The sequence below is a fragment of the Pelmatolapia mariae genome, linkage group LG14 (assembly GCF_036321145.2).
Source record: "Pelmatolapia mariae isolate MD_Pm_ZW linkage group LG14, Pm_UMD_F_2, whole genome shotgun sequence".
NCBI classification, from domain to species: domain Eukaryota; kingdom Metazoa; phylum Chordata; class Actinopteri; order Cichliformes; family Cichlidae; genus Pelmatolapia; species Pelmatolapia mariae.
This window is the reverse complement of record NC_086239.1, coordinates 35,558,791-35,568,079: the sequence shown is the minus strand read 5'-3', so window position 1 is coordinate 35,568,079 and position 9,289 is coordinate 35,558,791. Positions and strand designations below refer to the sequence as shown.

General features: G+C 41.7%; 1 protein-coding gene and 1 non-coding gene across 2 annotated transcripts in view; one reads left to right on the top strand and one right to left on the bottom strand.

The window, feature by feature from the left end:
• The window catches only part of LOC135933758 (uncharacterized), a 375,148-nt gene that overhangs the window by 191,822 nt on the left and 174,037 nt on the right, over positions 1–9,289 (bottom strand). The window lies entirely within an intron of this gene.
• Positions 3,972–4,134, top strand: LOC134642148 (U1 spliceosomal RNA). The gene has a single exon (XR_010095878.1). It is a non-coding gene; the product is annotated as a U1 spliceosomal RNA (small nuclear RNA).

The following is a 9,289-nucleotide window of genomic DNA, read 5'->3' as shown; positions in this document are numbered from 1 at the left end:
CTCTGTGTGATCGTCGGTTTTTGTGTTTTTAAAGTGCCTGTGGATCTTTTTTGCATGCATTGATGAAACTTGTTCTCTTCACTCCACACCAGTGACTGTTTTCTGAACTTGTTTGTGTGTTTTGAATGTCATGGCTGAGTATTATTGGGATTCAGATTTGTGCAATGTTTAAAGAGAGACTTGATATTGTAAACGTTTCCTGTGTTTCTGGATTTGAAGTGAACGTTTGTTCATTCATAAACACGACTGCAGTGGTTAAAACTGACCTCACCATAAACTCTGTGTACGTGTGTGTGCTGTGTGGGTGGGTCAGGGGCTTGAGCAGATCTATACAATGCTCAAACACATGGTGCTATTTACATCCTTAAACTCGTGCTGTTTGGTGGCCCAATCTGACCTCAGGGGCCAGACCAGTAAAGGACAAAAGCGTCCACTCTTCTTCTTCTTCTTCGTCTTCTTTTTTTTTTAAGAACGAAAGATTAGTTGTTGTTTTTTTTAAGGTTAATCTGAGCTGCAGGCAAGATTGTTAAAAAGCTGCGCAAAAAAAAGGGAATATTTACCGAGAGAAAGCACGCATAAACAAATAATTTGTAATTATACAAAGACTCCTGACAAAAAAAACTGAGGGGAAAGAAGACAAAAAGGAGCTCAGAGAGCAGGAGAAAAGACAAAGTACAGGGGAGAGCATCATGGAAGCTGTCAGCAGCTTAGACCTGTTGCAGCATAACTATGGGAGGTTTCAGGGTCACCTGATCCAAACTGGGAACTGGTTCCACAGAACACGGAAAGCTGAAGGTTCTGCCTCCTAGAACCACGAGTAAGGCCTGCAGTCTGAGAGCAAAGTGCTCCGTTGGTTAATATGATACTACAAAGTCTTTAACATATGTCTGTCATGGCTGTGTGCAGGGAGAGAGGACCCAAAATGCAGGACTCACAAACGCAGAGACAAAAAGGTGAACTTAAACAGCTTTATTGCTGTGAACAAACTGAACTGGGAATACTAAACTAGCAAGCAGGCAGGCAAACAGAACACACAGGGACGGTATGAGGGTACGACGCGACAGCGAGCAGAGGAAGACGCAGACACTAAATACAAGAGGTGAACAGAGCTGAGAGGAAACAGCTGGGAGACACGGCTGACGCTGATTACACTGACGAGACAGGGAGAGCACAAAGCTGAACGCACTGACATAAGGCACAGACCTACAAAGTAAAACAGGAAGTACACGACAGACACAGCGATCCAGACGAGACAAACTTAACAGATGCAGACTAATTAGCAGACATAACATCATGGACAGACAGAGGGAACGCAGAAAAGTGGGACCAGGGCAGGCACAGAACAGAATAAACAACACAATCAGAATAAACAAGAACATAATAAAGAAACACAAAACACTGAGTCACCAGACTCAGGACCACGACAATGTCAGTCTGATTTTTCAGATTATTTCAAAGGACTGCAGAGTGAGGACCTCTGACTGTGGGACAGGATCTGTGGGAATTCCAGTAATCCAACATGTCTGTTAAATCCCTGTGAGACAACCAACCTTCATGTTTCAACAACATGAGATAAACATGATTCCCATGAATGTGTGTCGTGCTTTTGATATGGCACCTCTGCTCCATTAACCTCCAGCTTACTCACCAGTACAGATTCACCAGTGCTATACTGTAATTCAATCAAACTTTTACTAAAAATGGATGTTTTCTTTTATTATTGAAGAGAATAGAATTCAAGAATTCCTTTAGGCCACATGATGTTTCTAAACTTCAAAACTTGCAGAGATGCTTAGATTCTATCAGAGGTTGGATGGCTGATAATTATCTTCAACTTAATGCTGAGAAAACAGAAGTCCTTGTCTTTGTTCCTGATAAATTTGTACCTTTGGTAGTAAAAGATTTAGGCCCCCTCGCTTCTTTTGTTAAATCTTCTATTAAGAATCTTGGTGTTACATTTGACTCAGCTCTGTCGTTGGATATTCATGTTAAATCTCTGCTCCGCTCCTGTTTCTACCACTTAAGAAATATTGCTAAGCTGAGTCCTATTGCGTCACGTTCCGAACTTGAAATGATTATACATGCTTTTGTTTCATGTCGTTTAGACCATTGTAACTCCTTATTTATCTGTCTAAGTAATGCTTCTTTGGAACGTCTGCAGGGTGTTCAAAATGCTGCTGCAAGGCTTTTGACCAAGGCTTCCAGGTACTCCCATGTCACTCCCCTGCTGATCCAGCTGCACTGGCTCCCCATCAAATGCAGGGTCCATTTTGAGATTATAATTCTGACCTTTAGGGCTCTGCACGCACTACCTCCAATTTACATCAGTGATCTTCTTCATCCTTATATTCCCAGCAGGTCCCTGAGGTCTTGTGACCAGGGCTTGCTGGTTGTCCAGCACTCTACATTAAAAGAAAAGGTGACAGAGCCTACTTTACTTTAACCATTTTATAGATTTTTGTACATAAATAATTTCCAGCCTAAATGATGCAGAAAAATGTACACATTGACATCTGAGCTTAATTTCAGATTGATCTGCTGAAACGTTCATTTTACATTTCTTTAAAAAAAAACAAAAACTGTTCACACTATGAAATTATATTTATAACAGGAAAAATTCTAAAATAATAGTTTTGATTCAAATAAAACTGCAAACTTTTATTCAACTAATTTAAACCATTTTTTTCATTAATTGAGTTGCTATTACTCAAATGGTACTGCGCTCTCTGATTGGCTTACTGGTGACCGCGTGTGGCGCTTTGAAGAATGGCACTTTTTCCCGGTGTTTTGCAGAGGTTTTCTTTGGGATTATGTAGCACGTTTTAACCTTGAAGTGCCCCACCCCTTCCGTCCCTTGTGTATCTTATCTTATCTGTGCTGTTTGCCACGTTTATTACCTGCCTATAAAGCTGACCTGCTTTGACTTTTACATTTTAAGGTAAGTGGTTTAGAAGCTCATTTACACAACTCACATGTTTTTCTTCCGAGCATGACGGGAAAATGCGCAGTGACATAAATTATTCAACAGGGGGCGCTGATATTTGGTTACATTAGAATGACCATTATGTATATTTTTTAATGCGTTTGGAGTTTATGTGTTGAGGAATTGAAAAAAAATATGTATATTGATAAAGCAATAACTTTTAAAAAACTACAAAAAGTTCTTGTGTCCGGATTAATCAGTAGTTTTGGTTCATTTGCATTTTCCTCTTGTGGTCATTAGCTGAGGGAGGTGATTGTAATTTTCACTCCAAAATAAAAATATTCTGGTATATTAAACTAAACTATAATTTATAGCATATTTATACTCTATAGCATGTGCGCCGGACCCGCGTGATTTGAGACTTCCTGCCATCTTTAGCAGGTAACAAACTCCCGCCAAAGCAAAAATTCGCTCTGAGTGAATTCAGTCGTTGTTAATGAGTACATTTTTAGAGTGTTTTTATTTGGATTGTTTTCTGGTTGTTCGTTGCACTCGGACATGTTCACAGATGTGTTTTCGTGAGCAGCGCTGTTCATACTCCGAGACGTAGCGGAAAACTGTTGGTTGCCTAGCAGCAGTTAACGAAAACGACCGGACGTGACTGTACTTCGACTCGAAAACGTTTGCGTTTTTCCTCTTTTCCCCGAGTATCAGACAAACTCGTTTAGCAGCGTGATTGACCTTTGAGTTAGCTGAACTTCCTGGTGGTCTGTTGGTGGATTTAAGGAGGTTAAATGGATGAAAAAAGTGATCTTTCAGCTAGCTCTTGTTGCGCAGATGCAGCAATGCATGATGGGAAATACTCCCGGTATTTTTAAAGCTAAATAACCTGATGGGGCTCTGTTGGAAACTGCATCATGTGTATATAGAAATAGTATGTAGTCCCAGCTTCCTGCAGGCTGTGTTTGTGTTGATTGTGAGATTGTAACACCGTGAGTGTGCAGGGTTTGTGTGTGAAAGAGTCCCCCATGTGTGAAATGAATAGCTCATACTTACCTGGCAGGGGAGATACCATGATCAAGAAGGTGGTTTTCCCAGGCTGAGGCTCAGCCATTGCACTCTGGCTCTGCTGATAGCCTGCGAATTCCCCAAATGTGGGAATCTCGACTGCATAATTTCTGGTAGTGGGGACTGCGTTCGCGCTTTCCCCTGATGATATGTTGAAGGTAAATTGTGGTAACATTTATGTTTATTTTGGTATTAATGAAGAACGAGGTCTTCTAACATGTGTATATGAAGATGATATGACTGATGAGTTATGTTGAGTAGCGTGCAGTTTCCTCGTTTCTCCGCTAGAGGCCGATAGAGCTCTGTAAATGTTCAGAGACGTCACAGATAAGATAAGAACTTTATTTATCCCGAGGGAAATTCTTTTGTCATACACATGCTCAACGCAGCAAGAGAGACAGATCAAATCAAATCAAATCACTTTTATTGTCAGCGCGAGGAACAATATATACAATAAGAATACTAGTATACAGTAATATACAGTAGGAAGAATTGGATTAACTAACTGTTAGTAACATAAAACTAAATGGTAAGGTTCTACAGCTTCATCATCTAGACGAGTGTCACTTTTAACTTTGCAGACATTGTTCTCTGCTCTGTGGTCTCGCTTTAACAGGAATAACTGTGGATTTTAATGGAAACTTCACAGCAGTTTTCACACTTTCCAGATTCACGGGCAGAACTGGACTCCAGGTGGCCCGTCTGGTGGATTTAAATCAGGGTCGCGTGTGTTTGTTATCTTTTAAATACAGTGCCTGGCCGCATTTAAAGTTAGTATTTCTGTAGGAGTGCTCACTGGATTCAGATTCTTATTGTTCAAAGTGCTCTTTGGAAGTGAAACATGTATATAAGTTTAAAAACAAAGAGCTCTGAGGCAGTCACCTCAAAGTTGAGGTGGATGTGACAAAGGTGCAAATTTCCTGTTTCGTAGCTATGCTGCTGTTTGCTGCTCTGTGTTGTTTTTTACTGTTGAAAATAAATGTTAGCTATTGATGTCATGTGACTAATCATGGCACGTCACTTTGGGTGTGTGAAGTTGTAGGGTCAAAAATTAAGACCTTAGTCACACAGGTCTGGAGACCAACCTCCAGTCTGAGTGGTCGCTGAAAGACCTACGATTGAGCAAATGTGTATTCCCTGGTTGGTAGGTAGATAGAAACCTCCTTGTGTTAGCTTTGGTTGCACATTGTTGCGGTTCTGAGTAGTTTGCATGCAGGATGCCAACTTGTCTGCAAACACTCGCCAACTTCTCAGTGAGCAGTAGTGAAACTGAAAAGTGCCACAGAACCGAAACCGTGAGTGTTTGCCTTCACAGTAAAACCTTTTTAACACGCAAGTGTTTGCAGAGAAGTCGTTCGGGTGGAGAAAAAACATTGCATACCTTCGTTTAGTGTCCTTACATGATATGATTTGCTGATTGCTAAAATCAGTATTTTGTGACATGTCAGGGTGATGATATGACGACACTCCCTCCTGCAGCCAGCTGAAACGTAGCCACGCCACCTTTATCTGGAGCTCTGATGATGTATCCGATGATGTCATTTGCAAATGGCTGTCTATGTTAGCAGATGAGCTACAGGTGTTTGTTATTTGGTACATGCAGTTCACCCATGTTAGCAGGGACCATAGAATTGTAGCAGGCATGCTGTATAAAGCGTATAAAGAACCAGCCCATGTACCATAATAGTTATTTGTTGCGTTGTTAAAGAAGTTCAGACATTCAGTGGCATGTTGTGCTGTCAGCCTTCTTTATCTAATCATTGGATCTCTGGCATATGCCTTTCACGCCACCTCTGTCACCCTAAGCTGTTAAAAACTCAAATGTCCCCTGTGCACTTTACGCTGCCTGACATTTGACCACAGTGAAAAACAGTCGATTTCTCGTCTGTATATCTCAGCATGGAGGTCAGAAGCCAGAACCTGCTGGAGGAGGCGAAGCTCCAGGTGGGTGAATCACAGCTGGGGAAAAGTAGCACATATAAACATGAATACAACAGAACAGCCAGTTAATCACACATGAACGTTTTTGGACTGTCGGAGGAAACCAGAGGGACAGGAGGAAACATACCTCAGACAACCAACGTGTTAAAAGTCAGAAGCGTTCTTGCTGTGAGGCGATCGTGGTAACCGCTGCACCAATGGCCTGTCTAAAGTTGAAAGATGGCATCGATAAAATATAAATATAAGCCAGAGTGAGACTGCAAAGACAAAAACATGAGTGCATATCTTGCAGCCTTGAGCTCAAAAATGAAGTCGACACAGAAGTGCCAAAACCTGCAGTTCCTCTAACAGCCACCGGAGGATGTCTCCAAAGTGAGCCGGACGCCGCAGACTCACAGACACAGATTCCACCCAGACGGCAGAAATAAACACGCTGGTGTAAGAGTATTTTTGGCCCGTGGTTCACCGAGTTTCAGTCTTCCCATTTTTAGAAGGTTTCCGATCTGCATTCAATTTTTATGGTCCTTCCGTTTTGTTGGGCCTTCCGTTCTTGACAATGACAATAAATAAATACTTGATACTTGACTTGACTTGAGCTCCATAAATACATTATTTTAAAGTTCTGTCCACCCACTTTTAGTTGATTCCTTCCAACAGTGACATTATAGAAATTTGATGTATGGAGCTATTAGGACAAATCAGCCGATATGTGCATCTAACAAAGCTTGCTATCATTAGTTGATAGGTTGGAGCTCCACTCTCTCATATAAATATATTCACTGGTGGGTCTAAAAAACCCAGCAAGCAGCAGCTAAGACACTAATGTCCACGCTTTACAATGTGGACACCACAGACCCTTAGATATATATTTATATAGTCTATGGTTTATAAAAAAATAAATGCAGAAATGGAACTTTAAAAAAAGTTGAAACTTGTAAAAGCCCACAGAGAGACAGACATGCTAATTAACCATCGAGCGAGAAGAACAGCGAGGTTCAAAGTTTGCTTTTGAATCGCTGCTCCTCCCACAGCGTCGGCCAGGTTCTCGTGTAAGATGCACACTAACCTGCTCAAGGCCACCGCATCCTTTATCTGTTTAACTCTTTGCACAAAGCAACCAAGTGTCACTTTCTTTCTGCACTTCCCACATTACGCTAACCTGTGAGCTGTGATGAAGCATGAGCCAAACGAGCTGCTGACGTTCATTATTAAACTTGTGTCAGATCATTAGGAACATTTTTGACTCAGTCATGCAATGAGACTTTGCAAGATTCAAACCTTCTTGAGATGAAGCTATAAACTAGCTTTTTAGCATCAGTATGAGAGTGAGCTGTGCACAAACATTTAATTATTCAGCGTTATTGGATGTTTTGGTTTGTTTTTTTAATGCATAAATATAAACCAGTTTGTGATGCTTCAGTTTTGCACTTTCATTGCTACGCTCAACCACTTCTTGTATTCTTTTTATACAGAAAAACATCTGCGGACAGAGTTCCTGCTGCTTCAGATGACATCTGTGTCTCTCTGTGTTCCCTGGGTGAGGTAGCAGCAAGTCTTCAGAGAGCAATGCTGCACAACATGAGAGGAAAACGTAAGGAAAAGTCTTTTGCTTCCAGCTTTCTCTCCGAGCAGAGAAATTTAAGTTGAATCACGGCTTAGCCACGCTCTTTAACTCTCGCACGGTGATTTTTCATGCACGTTGTCGTCCTCCCCCACCATCTTCTGTCTCTGCTGTGTTCACTGCGTGAGTGAGCAGCTCCCCAAACCTCCCACCCACCCACATGCTCAGTGTTTCAGAGAAGACGAGGCTGAACTTAAGTAGATGTTCCGCCTTTTGGTTTTTGGACAGTCAAAAATAATCCATCTGGTCCCTGTTTACGCCGTGATGTCAGGTCCTGTTAAGAATTTGAGGGTTTTTTTTTCATGTTTGGGTGCTTTGTGTCTGTGTTACTCACTTCCTGTTTTATTTTGGTTAGTTAAGTTGTCCTGTGTTTTCCCTCCTTTGTGATTGTTGGACCCGCCCTCATTAGCTGCACCTTGTGCTTCACCGTATTTCTGTTTTCTGTAAGCTCTCATTGGTTGTCATTCAAACTTATTTTCATATTCAAAGATCAAACTGGTTTGTTGGTCATTATACTGCATTCAGACGGCCTCCACAGTCTGAACTGAGTGATCTCAGTCCAGTAGGGCACTGCGGGCATGTTTTAACAGGAGGTTTGCATCATTGTGCAGCTGATGATGAAGTTTCCAGCACTTTGTCAAATTAAGGAAAGAATTAAGGGACAAAAAGGGCCCAACGTGGTATTACCCAGGCATACCTAATATAGTGGCAGGTGAGTGTATATACTGAGAGAGTCTAATTGGAAACAGGAGTGACAAAAAAAACAAGTGAACCTGAATAGTTTTAAGTACTAAAGGAAAAATACAACGAAAGACAGGAAATAAACCTGAGATTAAAGTGACTAATAATACAAAATAAAACAGGAAATGATTCAATAGAAACTCAGAAAGGTGACAAAAGAAACTTTCAGGTTATTTTCATCCCCAACACCTAAGCTGTTAATCGTTCATTTACAGAAATTTTGCAAATACAGAAATAGATCATTGTTACGCTTTAGTGTGCTCAACTTTCAGCAACATTTGAAATAACAGCCGCGCAGCTCTGCAAGCTGAGAAATGATTCTTTTTTAGCAGCTCCGTACCGTTTGGTTGAGCAGCACCACGAGTCCATCCAGGAGTAGGATAAACAAGTAGTGCGAACAGCTGACAAGATCATTGGAGCCTCTCTTGCCTCCATCACAGACACTTATCGCACCGGCTGCATCCGCAAAGCCACCAGCGTTGGCGAGGACCCCACACACTCCTCACACACTCCTCACCCTGCTGCCTTCTGGCAGTGAGGTACCGGAGCATCAGGGCCCTCTCCTGAACACTCAGTGACTGGACTGAAACACACACACATCCCTTCATACACATCACTAGCAAGCATTTATCTGCAGAATCTCACACACACACACACACACACACACACACACACACACACACACACACCCCTTCATACACCAAGTTACTTTTTGCACAAACGCTCAGTCTTTTGCACATTTCTGTTGCACTGTATCGTTCTGTTCTGTCTGCTGTTGCACTGTCTTTGGTTTTTCTTGTTGCAATTCTTGCACACTTGCACTTTATGTAGCCCTGTGTTGACCTTCTGTCACATGTAGCAGCATGATCTTGGAGGAACGTTGTTTTGTTTCACTGTGTACTGTACCACTGCACATGGTTGAAATGACAGTAAAGCCGCTTGACTTGACTTGAGATCTCAACAAACCGTGTGTTAGTCTGAGGAATCGCTGGCTC